Source organism: Eptesicus fuscus, chromosome 2 (genome assembly GCF_027574615.1).
Source record: "Eptesicus fuscus isolate TK198812 chromosome 2, DD_ASM_mEF_20220401, whole genome shotgun sequence".
Taxonomy (NCBI): domain Eukaryota; kingdom Metazoa; phylum Chordata; class Mammalia; order Chiroptera; family Vespertilionidae; genus Eptesicus; species Eptesicus fuscus.
Genome location: NC_072474.1, coordinates 21535011 through 21551705, shown reverse-complemented (window position 1 = coordinate 21551705; position 16695 = coordinate 21535011). Strand labels below are relative to the sequence as shown.

Genomic DNA, 16695 nt, shown 5'->3' with positions numbered 1-16695 from the left:
CAAGCCTGACATGAGACAGAAAGGATAGATTTAAGCACCCTCAACACAACATGTAGCTTGTTCAGTCCCCCTGACTTAAAAAAAAAAAAAAAGCAGAAAATAATGTTTTTGTTAATATATTTTTCTACATATATATTTTCATTTCTCTTGGAATACCTAGGAATAGAATTGATAGGTGATCTGTTAGATGTTTATTTAACTTCATAAGAAACTAGCAAACTGTGCTCGCTTCGGCAGCACATGTACTAAAATTGGAACGATACAGAGCAGATTAGCATGGCCCCTGTGCAAGGATGGCACACAAATTCATGAAGCGTTTCATATTAAAAAAAAAAAAGAACAAACTAGCAAACTGTTTCCAAAGTGGTTGTACCAACCCCCAGCAATTTATGAGAATTCCATTTGATAAGCATGCACTTCTACCTTTTAATCAGAATGGAAACCAATAAAATTCAGTGGAGTGAAGATAATGCACAATTTACTCCTTTAGCCTCATAAAATGACAAAGTGTGCTCCAGTAACAATAGTCATTTCCCCAAAGGGGAAAAAATGACATATGAACTCTTTCATGAAAAATGAAAAGGAATAAATGCTGCCTTACATGCCAGGAATTAAAAAATAGTTTTGTCGCTGATGCTGACACTGGAAATTCCCTATCATCTGTTTAACATAGAGACCTCTATTGTTATGTATTAAAATAGCATTTATTATTAATGGAGTTGGTTACAGGCAGTAACTGTAATCAAACTTTCATAAAGATTTTTGGTCAGTGAACTGAAAATAACTACAGACATATAATGAATGGGACAGGTTCAGAAGCTTTATGATCCATCTTGGTCAAAGTTCTTGTTTTCTTAGCTTGCATTAGCATCATGGATTTTAATATGCATGCGGTACTGTTATCAGTATATCAGTATGCCTTATAGTAGTTCTAAGTACCTTATAGTTTAGAAATAATCTTCCAAGAGAGTGCCACCTGTAGTAACTTACTACTGCTACAACTAAGTACCCCCTCCCCCAAGCTGGAGAGGAACAGAGAACGGGATCTCTCCGGTATCAGACACTAAATTGGGACATATAAACATTTTAAAGCATCGTGAGTCCGAGTGTCTGCTTCCTTGCTCTGCAGTGTCTGGGCAATGAAGCAGGTAATCTCACTCAGCAAGGAACAGCAGATTTTTTTTTTTATTATTTATTGTCAAAAGTGAAGACTTTTTTATCATGACACCTGTGTGTATTTTATGAGTTTTTCTGACATTTTTTGAGTGTGAATTTGCTGAAGGAAGGTTACAGTTTTATTGGGAAATATATTTTTTTTTAATTTTAGGAATAATGAAATAGTAAAATTAATTACAGACAGAACTGTCATTCCAAAAATGTCAATTTAAATGGAAGTTCTTGGTCTATAATCAAAAAAAGGAAAAAATTGCAAAAAATAAATAAATCTATCTCTTAGCTTTTGTTTCTTATCAAACTGGAGTTCTTTACCCTAATTGCCCATCACCCACATTGCCACCCCAATGCAACCACACACCCACTTCTTCTCAGCACCCTGGCATGGCAAGTACAGCTTGGTTAATACACCAATTTCTCCTAGATGAGAAATCCTTGAATTTGGAAAGTTGGTCATTTCCATTCATTTCCTTGACCACACTCCTCACTCCCTCTTAAGACTGTAACTTAGTAACAGAGAAGTAGCATAAATATTGATGAATCAGTCTGGAATTTTTCCTTGACGAAGCTCAACATACATGTAAATAAAAGTTGTTTCACACAAAGGTGTCATCAGGAGGCTTTGCATCTGCCATGCAAAGATTTTGGAAATGACCCATTGGTAACAGCTTTCAAAGCCTCTGGTGCCATGTCCTTTTCAGTAGCCGCAACGGTGGAACACAATTTCCCATGAGTAGTAGATTGGAGTTTTGAGAACCTACATAGTAGAGAAATGTCATTTGTTGAGGAAAACACCTCGATAGAACACTTGTGTGTGGGAAGAAGGTCCAGCAGTGAAGTTAAACATGTTTCCTAACATGATGGAATCGACAGCAAAATTCCACTTTACCATGTACAATGCACTTGGATATTTTTCACTTGATTTATCTCATTTTCTTAAAATGCTTGCTTCAACTTATGCAATGGAGTTCTCAACCCACAATAGGTCACAATCACAACTTGGAAAGTACTAGCCTAGGATGAACCAGTAAAACACAGAAAAGCTAATTTACTCTGAATAAAAAGATAACAGAAATTTGGAGGTGCAAGAGAGGAGTGAAGAAAATCAGGGAGAAGAGAGATGGGGACTGAGGAACGTGGTGAAAGGTTGGGAGCTGGAGAAACTGGCCAGGGAGAAATTCTCAGTAACAAAATGCATGAAGACTTCTAAGATGAGAGTTAATATTCTATCTTCAACTGTCTAGCACAGCGATGTAAAGTAATTAATCACTCCTGCTGCTATAAAACATCATTAGAATTGTGCTGCATTTTACAGTCTGTGTTTGCTCTATTTTGGAGAGACAAACAAGAACAGTATATGCATAAGGGCAGAAAAAAAGACAATGCAAAATATGGCAAGATCATTCAGAGACTGAACTGCTTCAATGAAATACAGCTCAGAGCTAGTAGAGACCATATACAACAACTTCTTCCCTCTCCCACAAAAGAAAAAAAGGAAAGAAACTCAGAAAATTGTCAAGGACGCTAGATGCCTTAAGACTTGTGGGTTGGAAACAGGTTTGAGTTTCAAAGGTTAGGATGATAACAGACAGTATATAGGTTGTATACCCACAGTTTTATTCAGAGCCAAGGCAATTGATTGAGGTTAGTATCAAGCTGGGTTTTCCTGTTTGGAGGAAAATGTTTCACAGAAAGCCCATATTTGTTGATCTCTGTTACAGTGAAAGCATTAAATACAGAGACTTAGGTCATTCTCTTTGTTTTGTATAGACCTTGAACACTTCAGAACATGATGCCCAGTCTGCCCTTGTGAAGACAAATTCTGCGGAGACAAGACTAGAGCTCAAAGAAGCACATCAACTTTGTGTTCACTTGTTTTAACATATGTACTTTCTTTGGTGTCAGATGTTTTCACTTTGATATTTGATTTCTTGATCAGAACAAAAAATCTGTTATATCAATATTTATTCTTGACTTCTCTGGCCCATGTGCTAGTTTAACCCATTTAGTCATCCAATTGATCTTGACCAAAGTGGGTCAGAGATCAGAAGGTTTTGATCTACCAGCTGGTATATCTGAAACTTCTCCCATTGCTAATAAATACAGGATCCAGGAGGCTGGGGTCAGCCCAGGTCATCTGCCTTCCCATTGCTGTTAACCATCAGGTAACATTTGCTCTTTGTTTAAGTCCATCTGACAAGGTTTTCTGCCTAAATTCTTAGGGGACCTTATCCCAAACTCCAGTGAACTTGACTTTGACCCTAATCCTCTCTCTAGTCACTGAATTCTCTCATTTATACTTACAACACTACAGATAGGAATCCTAATAAATTGTGTGGCTCCCTCCCAAACATGTACACTGATTGACACTCCTTCCAAGACTCTGGAACACAAGCTGCCATATCCCATGTTGGAATCAGATCTCCTTAGAGACTAGCGTCAATGAAGATCTGATCTTAACATGGCTATTTTAATTATTGGAGAAATCCAAATCACTTACATCTGGAAAGTTGCTTCATGCCTCACCATATGTGCCTGCCCTTGAAACCCCATGATCATCAGAAACTCTCACACTTGGCTTGACTTTGCAAATACTCACTCTACTTTGTCACAGGTGCTACTCAAAGATAGTTTAAGTATACTTGAATGTATATTATTTGCTCTAAAAATGATTATTTATTTTTCATATTTATTTTTATGTTGACATGAAATAACATATAAACAAACATGGCATAAGATGGCCAACACTGCAAATCAAAGCATGTGCTGCCTATCTATGATGATGTGTACTCTGGTGGCAGGAGTCGCTTACACCTTTCTCTATTTATACCTTAAACTAGAGGCCCGGTGCACAAAATTTCATGCACTGGGGGGGGGGGGCGGGGGGTCCCTCAGCCTGGCCTGCGCCCTCTTGCAGTCCAGGATCCCTCGCTCCTTACCGCAGGCCTTCAGCGGAAGCGGGAGAGGCTCCTGCCACCGCAGCTGTGTGAGCCCGGCTTCTGGCTGAGCTGCACACTGACCACCAGGGGGCAGCTCCTGCATTGAGCGTTTGCCCTCTAGTCGTCAGTGGGCATCATAGCGACTGGTTGTTCTGCTGTTTGGTCCATTTGCATATCGGGGTTTTATTATATAGGATATTTTTTTAAAACTTCAAGTATATTGAAATTAACTTTGATCTAAGAAATTTAGTATCCTCTAATACTCCTAGAGATTATTGGTAATGCCTGGTAATAATGCTATACAATAGGAGAGGACAATTGTTTCTCAACCATGTTACCAACTCACAGAGACCTAGGTCCATGTGTTGATAGAGTAAATGCTTCAGAATCACTGATATTTCTGTATTTCAGTCCCCAGAGATGAGCTGGCATTGAGGTACCCTTATTCTTCACACATTTCCTCACCACTTATTTAATAAGGCAATAATTCTTTTTTGCTTTTATGCAGGGTTGTGGAATCTAATTTTTGAATTCAGTAAGGCAAAGTAATATTGATAATTTAAGATTTCTTCTTTACATGGATAAGAAATTTATACAGCATATGTGATGGTAAAAATTCTCCCAAAAATTCCTTATGAAATTAAAGAGACAAATTGCTATCAATCTCACTTTAATTTTCTTCCAAAACAGCATAGTAGTTCTTAAATTCTTTATTTTTTTGTGTGTGGGAGAGCTGTTATTTGAATATGCTGAGTCTATACTCACTGCACCAGATTTTTTTTTTCTTGGTGGCAGCAATAGAGGTGCAAAGAATTATTCTGCAAACAAGAAGTAGCAGAATCATTTTTTATAATCTTGACTGTGATTCATCCATTAAAGCCACTCTACTTTCCTGATATGTGTGCTATTGACTTTGTCATAGGAAATTAGTCTAAGTAATTTAAAAAATTATTTCTGAATTTCAAGGACAGGTATCAGAAACTTACATGACTGTGAATTGATTTTTGGGAATTCTAGAGAATTCTAAATGAATCATGGGTTGAGAGTTAGTTTGTCCACCCCTTCACCCCTCTTAATGGGGATTTGGCAGCTCAGGAAAACCTGACCTAAAAGAAGAAAGAGCAGGAGACACTTGCACAAGGAAGAGACTTTGCCCCCTCCCCTCTCTCTCCTGTTCAAGAGTCCAGATTAGGACTCAGTCACTGCTACCAGCCCAGAGAAAGGCCGATGGTGCAAAGTAGTGAGTGCTCTTTCCTCTAGTCAAATAAAAAATAGCAAGATGCAGGTTAAAATTACTGTGCAGAGAGATAATGTTATGGCTGGCTGCACAGAAAATTCCCACAAGGCTACATTTACCGTGATGAATTCATGAGCCCCATGGTCTGGTCTCAGGCTTGCAGGTTAAGAAACCCAATTTTACTGAGTCCATCAAAAGTATCTCTGTCACCCCTCCAAGGCAAATCTGCCTTAATCAAGTTCATGGAGACTGAGTGCCTGCTTATTATTTTATGACGAGAGGCAACATATGGGAAGTTACTGGAGGGTTTTGTGGATAGTATGGAAGCAGAACACAGGAAGGAGTGGTCTTAAAATGAATCTCCCAATGAAAGGCGCTTCCAGCCCTCTCACCAGCCATGGGCATAGGTCTGCCAGTGGGTCCACAATATTCATTTATTGCATGGAAATCTCCCTGGATGGGATTTGGATGTCACAGCACTGATCTGGGCGGAACTTCCTTTTGTGTCTGCTTTCATTACTGACCAACCCTTTTGACTCAGGCATTTATGGATAATATATTGTCTTCTGCTTGTTCACAACCACGGCAATAAGCCCACCCATTGGGTTCAACTCCCAAGTCCTTGAGATGGTTGAGTATATGCCCTATGGGTACAGGGGGCTTACTTGCTACGGTTCCCATGTAGACATAGCAGCAATTATATCAGTTAATAAATATAGTGATAAGTAATGTGTATCTACTATGTGCCTGGAACTCTGTTTGGTAGGAAGATGTATACAGGAGAGGTAGGAGATATAATCCAGCCCCAAATAATGTGGTCTGCCTTGGGAGGGTGCTCACTATATGCAGATATTTTTAAACTATGTATGGCAGAAAAAACTATAAATGCAAAATAAATTTTAAATATGAAAGAATCACTGTCAAGTTAAAATAGGAGTGGCTTTCTGAAGAAAGTAGGATAGCGCTAGATTTTGAAGAGTGAGTGGGAAAAAATAATAAGTGATTTTTCAGTCTGGAAAAGTATCATAAACAAAGAAAATAATATGGAAATTAGTGTCAAACTCCAGAGAATGCTAGAAAATAGTAGGTATTCAAAAATATATAATTGAATAAATAAATGTCATTAAGGGTGCACAGTTGGACTACCACAAAAAGTAAAATTCACTTAACAATATGGGAAAGAGTAGACCAAGTCTTGAAAGCCAGGAAGAGTAATAGAGACTTGGTTATCTTATTAGACATATAAAAAACACTGGGCATTTACCTAGAATAATAACTTCCCAAGTTCTCTTTCTTTTTCTCAATAAAAAGGCAAGAATTTTCACTGTGGCATAAATCCACCTACAAAAAAAGTTATATTCAAAACACACAATACTCAGTATGAAATTTCTAGACAAATTAGCGGTGATGATCCAATTAGGTAGTTCTATATAATAACCATTCACGGTTAGTATTCTGTATGATTATTTTTAAATTCAAAAGCTTTTCCCAACTTTAAAATTATGAGGTAGGGGGAAGACCCATTTATTCTCATTTTTCTTTTTTTTATTTCTTTCTACATTTCTCATTTATTTATCCATTCAACAAATATTTAGGGTTTGCTATTTGTCAGGTGTGTGCTAAGAGCAGAGTACGTGCTGATAAAGAAAATGGACACGATGCGTTCCTAGTGGAGGAAAGAGACAGAAAGAGGTAAGTAAAAAATGACCACTCGTGTGCTGGCTGGGAGCGGTGGCGGGAGTCTAGGGCTCCAGGCAGGAGGAGCAGTGTGTGGGAAGGCCCTAAACCAGAGAGGTCCTCGGCTATTTGAAGACCGCAGAAGGAGAGCAGTTTGCCTAGAGTGTGTTGAGTTGGAGATGGGAGGGTGTGGGAGAAGATAAGCACGTAATGCAGGATCTTAACAGATTCATGCTTTTGGATTCCCCTGGTGTCCAGGTGAGATGAGGTTAGAAGGATGCAGAGTGAAACTATAGAGCCATAGGCTGGACTAACACAGTAGCCCTGGTGAGAGCTGATGGTGGCTGAGCCTGGGGGTAGTAGTTGGAGAGAAGGCAGTGGATTTCAGACACATTTTGGAGGTAGAAAACACAAGGCTTCCTGATAAATTGTAGGTCAGGATGGAGGGAATGGAGAAACAACAATGTCTGTTTATCTCCTCACCTCCTTCCTATATATATATTTCACATCTCTGAATAAAGTTTTCTATAGTATGCCTTTCATGGTGCCATCTTCCTGCCTTAGGTTAAAGAGGAATTTAACATTAGTAAAACCCCACATAAATAAGCATTCAGATTTTCCACGGTGCTATAAATAAGTAGTAGAAATATCCGATATACAATTCTCAAATGACACTTTTCATTGTATAACAAAGAAAAGCAGGAGATAATAGCATGTCATACATTTCTCATCAGACAAGAACCCATTGTCTTTCATTATAAATCTACTGGCAAGGCCACAAGTAAAGTTACAACCTCTGTTCACTGGCGATCTAATTAACAGGAAAGGGATTTAATTAGATGAACCAAGGTAATGTCAAGGAAAGTTCCACATGCATACCTCCCATTAAGCAGAAGTTTAGTCTCTATACCCCACAATGACAATGTTTAACACGTGAAGCCCAGGAAATAGAGCGGGGAGAAGGGAGCACGTGGCACTGAGTGCTGCAGCCACATACAGAATGGGAAGTCCCTGCACAGCCTCTCTCCCTCACCAAATTCTGTCCCTAAGCTACAGGGCACAGCACGAAGGTATAAGCCCCAACTATGAACACATAGATTTGTTCATTAGTAGACATAGAGTGGAATTTTTAAAAAGTATTCTCAAAACCACCTTTAGAAATGGGCTTTTCCCCTTGTTGATTGGAGCAAGTTGAAAATTAAGTCTGTAAATGCCTCCTGAGCCCTTGCCTGCACACAGTCAACCCCAGAAGGGCTTGCTCAATTTCAAGTCTGCTCCTAAAAGTGACTTAAAATAAATAATTGTGCCTGGGAGATTTGTTCCTTTCAAGAAGTAGAACACATAGCTCCATAACACCCTGTGTTCTAAACTGTAATTATGGCCAAAATCGGTGCTGATCCAAGCACAAAATCCTTCTCATACTTGGCAGCTCTGAAATAAAAGTGTCTGTCCCAACGCAACTTGGTTCATAAATGCTGGTAAGAAGTCAAACTCTTTTCTTTTTATCGTTTGTGTGTGGTTCTCTTATTTTCAGCTCCCATTGCTGGGTGGCTTCCTTTAGACACTCCCTTAGTCCCACAACAAATATATCTGAAAGACCTATCTTCTGTTCAGGAACCGTATTTGTCTGGGAGAAAAATGTCAGAAATTCCGGATGTCTGAAAAGCACATCTTAGTCCACGTCTACATAAACAAACAGAGAAAATGGTACTTTCATCCCAGCAATGGCAGGAGCTGCATCTTGGTCTTACTTCCAGTTTAAACTGGCTCCACATCCAGGCCCACAGCAGGAAGGAGACTATTAGAGGTGGAATCATGTCCCCCCAAAATCGCATGTTGAAGTCCTAACCTTCAGTCCCTCAGAGGTGACCTTTCTGAAAATAGAGTCATGGCAGATGTAATTTGTCAAGATAAGGTCGTAATGAAGTAGGATGGGCCCCTAATCCGAAATAATTGTTGTGCTTACAAAAGACATGCACACAGGTGGATGCGATGAGAAGGCAAGTCTAGCCAAGAAACTACCAGAAGCTTCGAGGGAGGCCTGGCACAGATCCTTCCCGGAGTCTTCAGAGGGAGCGTGTGGTGCCTTGTTACAGCAGCCCTAGAACCTTGCGCGTATCCCCCAGCATTCACCTTGCTGATAACTGCTCTGTTCTCTGTTAAAGGACCCCTTTCTTTCGATGCTATCCATTTTTTCTTTCTCACCAAAGCATTACCCAGCTCAGAAGTATCTCCTTGCCTAGCCCATCCCAAGTACATGCTGGAAACTCCCAGCTGACTCCCAGGTGCGGCCCAGGCAGAAATCTCCATGCATCTTCCTACAGGCCTGAGCACTCAGCCCCATGGCCATGCAGGCAGAGTTCAGGTGGGAGAACCCTGGACAAAGTCACAGACACAGAGGCGAACCCCGGACTAGTATATTAGAAAGAGGGGTGGCACTAATGTAATAACTTGGATGAAGCTTCCGTGGTAAAATTTCCGGATTAGCCTAAATTATGTTCACCTTAGGATTCAGGAATAACTAGAAAATTTGTGGGACAGGCCTTTAAGAAGATCATTTACAAGATGAATGAAAGAATTTCCTGGGGTTAGTGGGGAGAAGAGAGAATCATAGAGGGAGAGAGTTAAGACATAGATAGGGTGTCCCCAAAATATATACACCTTATGAAGGCAGTGTTTAATAAAATACATTTCATTTCAAAATGTAGTAGAATCTGCAGCTATCAGCTGTTCCAGTGTGGATACATTTTGGGGGCACACCTTATGTATCTTTGGTAACAGAAGGGTGCCCTGGCATTGAAAAGAAGAACCACGGCAGGCACAGTGGAAGTTCTGTTATGTAGTCAGCCTGCTAGCCCCTCACCCAGGGATTTATGGGCAACAGTATAAAACCCGGGAATAAAACGTAAAGGGTCCATGGCACTGAGGGTTGAAAGCCAACAGCACTGGTCCCACAGTCAGTCAGGAAGGAGAGCCCTCGCTCCCCAGAGCAGACAGCGCTCCCTGACAGTGGCCATGCAGCCTCGTGGCAGGAGGAGCTGGCCCTGCAGGGTCCACGGCCAGCAACACCAGCGGGAGTAACAGGCAAGTCCCTCCGGGAGGGGGCAAGCCACTGCGCACGGGGCAAGAACTGTGTTCAGAGCACAGATGAAACGTCTAGAAGACATCTAGAAGACCTACAACTTCTCGGGAGGAATTTAAGCAGGGCACGGACAGGGGGGCGGAGCCAGAGAAATACACTTCTGTGTGATTCTTTTTCTCACCCTGATTTCATTCCCAGGAACGAGTGGCCCGAGAGAAGGGAATACAGCTTTCTCCCTCCCGCACCACTAATGGTGCGAGATATGTGAGCACAGTGTCAGCTACCATAACTCAAATTCAAGGAGCCCTGGGAATAGCTCAGGTTAACTTGTGTGCTCAGACCATCAGTATTTAAAAGGAAATGTCAGGAATGAGTGCCTATTTGCTAACACTCTCACCTTACTGAGGGAAGGAAAGAGGAGTGTATGATTGATATGCGTCAAAGTCCTTAAACTCAGTCCAAATTCCTGCAGGGAAGACCGGCACAGAGGAGGGCAGTGTGAGCGGGAAGGCAGGGTGGCTCTGAGAGACGGTGCAATGCCATGGAGACCATGGCCAACGTGGAGTAAAACCAGTAAAAAATAAATAAATAAACAAACAAACAAAAAGCAGAGATCAGCCATTTAAAAATGTCTAAAAAGCCATATGATATAGTATTTCCAACTTCTCTAACAAAGGAAACAGTTTGTCTTTCTAATAAGCAGTACCCTCGTTATACTTCTGGGAAAATGGAATCTTACAGGAAGTTGCTCAAAATCAAATAAATTATTTGAAAAAAATACTGAAAGGGCACTAAACTCTTGAGTTCCATGTGTTCCCTTCCTCTCATCAAAACACTCAGCTTGTAATTCCCCGGCCACGCCCGAAAGATCTAACAGCTTCACAACAGCAGGGAATCGCCCTCCTTCCTCAGTAAAGGGAGTTCCTTTCCCCAGGAACAAGAATTCTGACTTTCCCCTCATATTTCCCTTCATAAATTCTGTCACCACCTCTCACAGATGCCCTACTTAGGAAGCTAAAGGTTGAACTGTTGGTTTAAGGTCTTCCGATTAAAAGTGGGTGTGTGTTTCTTGCTTCCCACCCACTGGCTTTGGACACAGCTCCCCTGAGAGGAGCCACCGACTCCTCGCCTGCCTGGGCTTTCACAGCTGCCTAAGGGCGTGGGGCCTGTGCGGGTCCCTGGGAATAAGGGGAAAGGAGAAGCGTGTTGGGATTTTCCCAGCTGCCTGTGTGGTGTGGGTGGAAAGGGAACACACTGAACAGGAAAGCACAGACACGCTTGAAACATTGCTCTGCGGAGAATGAGAGCCCTGAGGATTCGGTTAGGATCGAAATTGTACACCAACCAATCAGACTATCCATCCACAAAAAGGAATACAGAGAAGGAATGTGTTCCCTTAAAGAGAGAGAGAGAGAGAGAAAGAGAGAGAGAGAGAGAGAGAGAAGAGGAGGGGAGGGGAAGGGAGGGGAGGGGGAGGGGAGGAAGGGAAGGGAAGGGAAGGGAAGGGAAGGGAAGGGAAGGGAAGGGAAGGGAAGGGAAGGGAAGGGAAGGGAAGGGAAGGGAAGGGAGGGGAAGGGAAGGGAAGGGAAGGGAAGGGAAGGGAAGGGAAGGGAAGAAGGGAAGAAGAGAAGAAGAGAAGAGAGAAAAGAAGGAAATCCTTATTGTATCTTTTTCTATCAGCCTAGAAGCTTTGCATTACATTTTAATTTCTGTAGTTGGTATTATTAAAACACTAGAGGCCCAGTGCATGAAATTCGTGAACAGGTAGGGTCCCTAGGCCTGGTCAGTGATCAGGGCCAATCAGGGCTTTCCTTCCCCGGCTGCTAGCTGCATGCCGGGGCCTTCCTTCATTCCTTGCTGCCCCCTGGTGGTCATCGCACATCATAGCAAGTGATAGAACTCCAGGTCTCTGATGGAACTCCTGAGGGGACACTTTGCATATTAGCCAGATAGATAGATAGATGGATGGATAGATAGATAGATAGATAGATAGATAGATAGATGGATGGATGGATGGATGGATAGATAGATAGATAGATAGATAGATAGATAGATAGATAGATAGATAGATAGATAGACAGACATGCGGTCAGGGTGGGAGGGAGAATCAACTACAAATGCCACCTCCCCACACCATCCTATTTTCTCTGTTGGGATTCTCGTACCTTTAGAGAAGAAAACAGTCATTTTCTGGGGATGTGATGCTGCTCACTTAGAGTAGGTGTGGCCTGAGGGACAGCAGTGAGTGTTCTTACTCAGAGAGGAGGGTGTAGTGTCACATGGGAAGTGTTGTAAAGTGACTTCCTGTACCACAGAGAATGTTTTCAGCTTGATCTTAAAGTTCAAGTTACTCTTCCCAACAAAAGAAGAAAACTAAGAACTCAGTTCCCATCATTGCTCAAAGATGCCTTTGAGCAAGAGATACTGACAAGCAGAAGAGCTGCAGTACCAGCACATCAGGGACAACTCCATGGCTTGGGTGATAAATTACAGCCAGGCTGCTTTTGCAGAATGCTGGTTGGAGAACGAACCACTTGGAAAGCAACTGGTACAACTCTGCATTTATGGTGTATTTAGAGGGTTTTGGGTTTTTTTAGAAGGTCAGACTGAAATTTTTTAAAAGCTTAACAATAGTTATTTTTCTATCTCTGCACATGTGTATCAGTCAATTTCAAAATAGAATGACATAAAAGAATCTGGAGTAGGACTCTCCAAACAGAATCAACAGTACATGAATCATATAAGATGAAATAAGAGAATTCCCTAGCCCTGTTTGGCTGAGGATGCCAGCAAATTTTTACTGAGAAAAAAATTAAGAAGTAAGAAGTTCATATCAGAACATATTATGTCTGGTTCACAGCATAATTGTACTTCAGTCCACGGTATTGTGAATGATTATTCTCATCCCATAAGTTGATTCTGTTTCAAATAAATTTAGTGGAAAACTTTCATGGACCAGAAATGTTGCTAGATAGGCTCTGGAGATACAAAATGTATGAGTTCAATCATTGTCAAAATCCTTTCATCTTTTTGCAATTGCTAGTTAAATTCCCCTCCAAATATTGCCATAACAAGCCAGGGGGAGCCAAAACAAACAAACAAAAAACAAAACAAAACAAACAAACAAAAACAGACACAATTACAGTGGCCAGAGAGAGAGTGTGCAAAATAGGTCAGCATCCTAGTTGAAGAATTCTGCCCTAAATCTTTTATCCAATTGGGGGTGCTACATGCTAAAAGTGCATTTGCTTTTTCCCTTATTGGATGCTTTCATAAACTACTTTTCTGATTGTTTTTAGAAACTATTTGGTACCACACAGTCCACTAAAACAGAATTTTAAAAGTTCAAAGGAACATTTGAAACCAGACACCTACAGTACATTTTGGACCCCTAAAATTTTAAGGTGAATAGGTTTGAATTGTGCTCATTACTGCCTACTTCTCTTCTAAAAATGGAGCAGCCGTGGTTGAACTAATGTGTAAGTGATCTGACAATCTGGAAATCTGGGGATTTCTAACACCTTGCTTTCATCTCTGGGCAAAACTATGAGCTTTCATTAAAATGAAAATCAAACTTAAATAGGTTGGACACATTCAAGCTGTGAACATCAACCATATGTGCAAAATTGGGCAAGTTTTGTCTCTGTGGGACTTTGTGAGTGGGAGGAGGAAATGGATGATCAGATGACTGGACAGATGTTCAAAGGGATCCTGGCGTGGCAAGAGAACCTGCATCCATTTCAGCTTCCTTAGAGGCAAACAGAAGGAACAAACAAAAGCCTGAAGGTAAGGCAAAGAAAGCTAATTGCAGGCCAGTTGATAAAGCAACTTAAGGACACAAGATTCAATTAATAGCAAACACATTTTCTTAGGAACAAAACACTCACTAAAAGGGAAGTACCGTTATGGTGTTGGTGCGTAGTAAATGGGTAACTCTCACAAAGGACTGAACCCAACCCAGGACAGTTTCTCAAATCTATACATTGTAGCAGCTGAGGTAAAAAAAAAAAAAAATTAAAAAGACTAACCCCCAATCTACATCAATCTGAAGTAGCCTTTTCTCTGTCTTTGGTCTTCAAAGTATTGCTGTGGGTAATGTTTTCTTCTGCTTTCAATAACTCACAAGGGCCTACATAGGCACTGATCTATGAAAAGAAGCTGAAAAAGGCCACGCGGAAATCTGAGAAGAAAGTGGAAGGAAATCTTAAAGAATCTTTGTTCTATGCTGTTACTGGGTAAGGGAACTTTTCAGTGAGTTTTCATGCTCTGGGCATCTGAATCATGACTGTACAAGCCCAGCAGATTTCACAGTGGGTCCAACTGGACAGAAACGTGGCCACCATACCACCTTTTATAACACCATTAACCAACTGGCTAATTTCACACCTGTGTTCTTGGGGTTCACACTTACAGCTCTTCAAAACCAATTGGCTTCTAACTCTCCTGAGTTACATAGTGAGAGATACTGACAGATGGGAAGCATTACTTAAGCTGACCTCATACCCTCATCAGGCAGTGATGAGGATAGGTAGAAGATGTATTTTACCAAACCCCATGGGGTTGCCTTCTTTTAAATATATATATATTTATATATATATAAGAGAGAAAGGGAGAGAGAGAGAGAGAGAGAAACATCAATAGGGAGAGAAAATCATTGATGGGCTGCCTCCTGCATGTCTCACACTGAGGATCAAGCCCACAACCTGGGCATAAGCTCTAACCGGAAATCGAACCATGACCTCCTGGTAGACACTCAACTGCTGAGCCACGTCGGTTGGGCTGGAGTTGCCTTCTTTACACAAGACATCTTGCTAAGACCTCCCTTCACTTGACCAAACACTGCCCTTTGCTTTGACTTAGGAGTCTACTTCCAAAAATATGTTTTGCCAAAATAAATGCTTGCAGGCTCAATTGTCCACTAAAAAAATAAAGGCTGAGTTACTTAGGTTATTTCATCTCCCTGCTCCGCAAGGTGGGTGTTTATCTGTTTCTCATTTTCCTAACTAAGCTATTATAGATTCGTCAAAAAGTTAATCTCTCTATTAATGCATCTAACTGTATTTCACATTTTAAAATAATACAACAAATACTTATGTTCACACAAAAGCCTGCACACAAATATTTATAGAAGCTTTATTCATCATGTGGAAAACAAGAACCATCTCAAATGTCCTTCACTTGCTGAATGGGTAAACAAACTGTGGTACATACATACACTGTGATACCACTCAGCAGTAACCTTTTTATCACTGCTGAGCCCTGTGAAAACATGGATAAGCCTAAAATGCTAATTGAAAGAAGCCAGATTCAAAGACTATGTACTATATAATTAAATATACATGACACTCAGGAAAATGTAAAATAGGTGATTTCCAGAGGCTGGGAGAGGATTGACTACAAAGGGATCTGAAGGATAATGAAGCTCTTCTTTGGCTGTATTGATTATACAACCATATGTGTTTGTCAAAGGGTGAGATTTTACTGTGTGTAAATCATACTTAATAAAAAATTAAAATAAATTAATTGCATCAATTCTATTTAATGGAGGATTAAACACAGAAATGTATTTTCTCACAATTCTGGAGGCTGGAAGCCCAAGATCAAGGTGTTAGCAGGTTTGGTTTTTTCTGAGGCCTCTCTCCTTGGCTTGCAGATGGCCGGCTTCTCTCTATGTTCCCACATGACCATCCCTCTGTGTTCTTTGTGTCCTAACCTCTTCTTATAAGGACACTAGTAACACTGGATTAGAGCCAAGCCAAATAACCCTGTCTTACCTTAATTATCACTTTAAAAGCTCTATCTCTGAATAGGGTCACATCCTGAGGCACGGGGAGAGAAGGGCGGTGATTTCAGTTCCATGTAGTGTTAGAGGCCAGGGATCCTGCTAAATATCCAATAATTCACAGGACAGCCCCTCACAACAACAACAAAAAATTATACAGCCCACTATTTCCATACTGCCAAAATTGAGAAACTCTGCCTTAAAGTAATACCAACATGTAATGGCCATAACATTAACAGGAGACCATCTATATTTCAGGATCATATAGTAAATTGATTTGTTGTAATGTGATAAATTTGGGGTAGGACTTAGACAAACTCTTATCAATTTTTTTTTCCTAAACCTCTGCATTAAAAAGCTATGTCCTTCATTTTAAAGAGCCTAAGAGGCATTAAATAACACATGTATTACATTTGGTGTTTTCTCTCTTTCTCTTGTTCTCACATATCTCCATCCACATAACAGACTACAAAGCAATGGGAAAATTATAGCAAACAAGAGAGCATCCCCTTCATCATAGATCTATGGAGACCCTTTACCTGGCAGACAAATTTGCACTGAACAAACAGAGAAAATGTTGATTTTTTTTTTCTCTGTTCATTTAAATTAGCGAATGAAGAAGCTGGTTAAACAACCTTGTGGCCTGGTTAAAGTTTAGCACTTCCTTAAAAGTTTCACCTCACAATGTGGGTTTAATATAAACACAAAATCAGCTTAATTAATCTTTATCATCAGAGTTACAAAAATTCTTCCCAGCAACTCTGGGGCATATGCAATGCCTATTTAAGCACTTAGCTACCATTCT

General features: G+C 40.7%; 1 non-coding gene across 1 annotated transcript; it reads left to right on the top strand.

Moving 5' to 3' along the window:
* The first annotated feature begins 221 nt into the window (after positions 1-221).
* Positions 222-328, top strand: LOC114234226 (U6 spliceosomal RNA). The gene has a single exon (XR_003620415.1). It is a non-coding gene; the product is annotated as a U6 spliceosomal RNA (small nuclear RNA).
* The last annotated feature ends 16367 nt before the right edge of the window (positions 329-16695 follow it).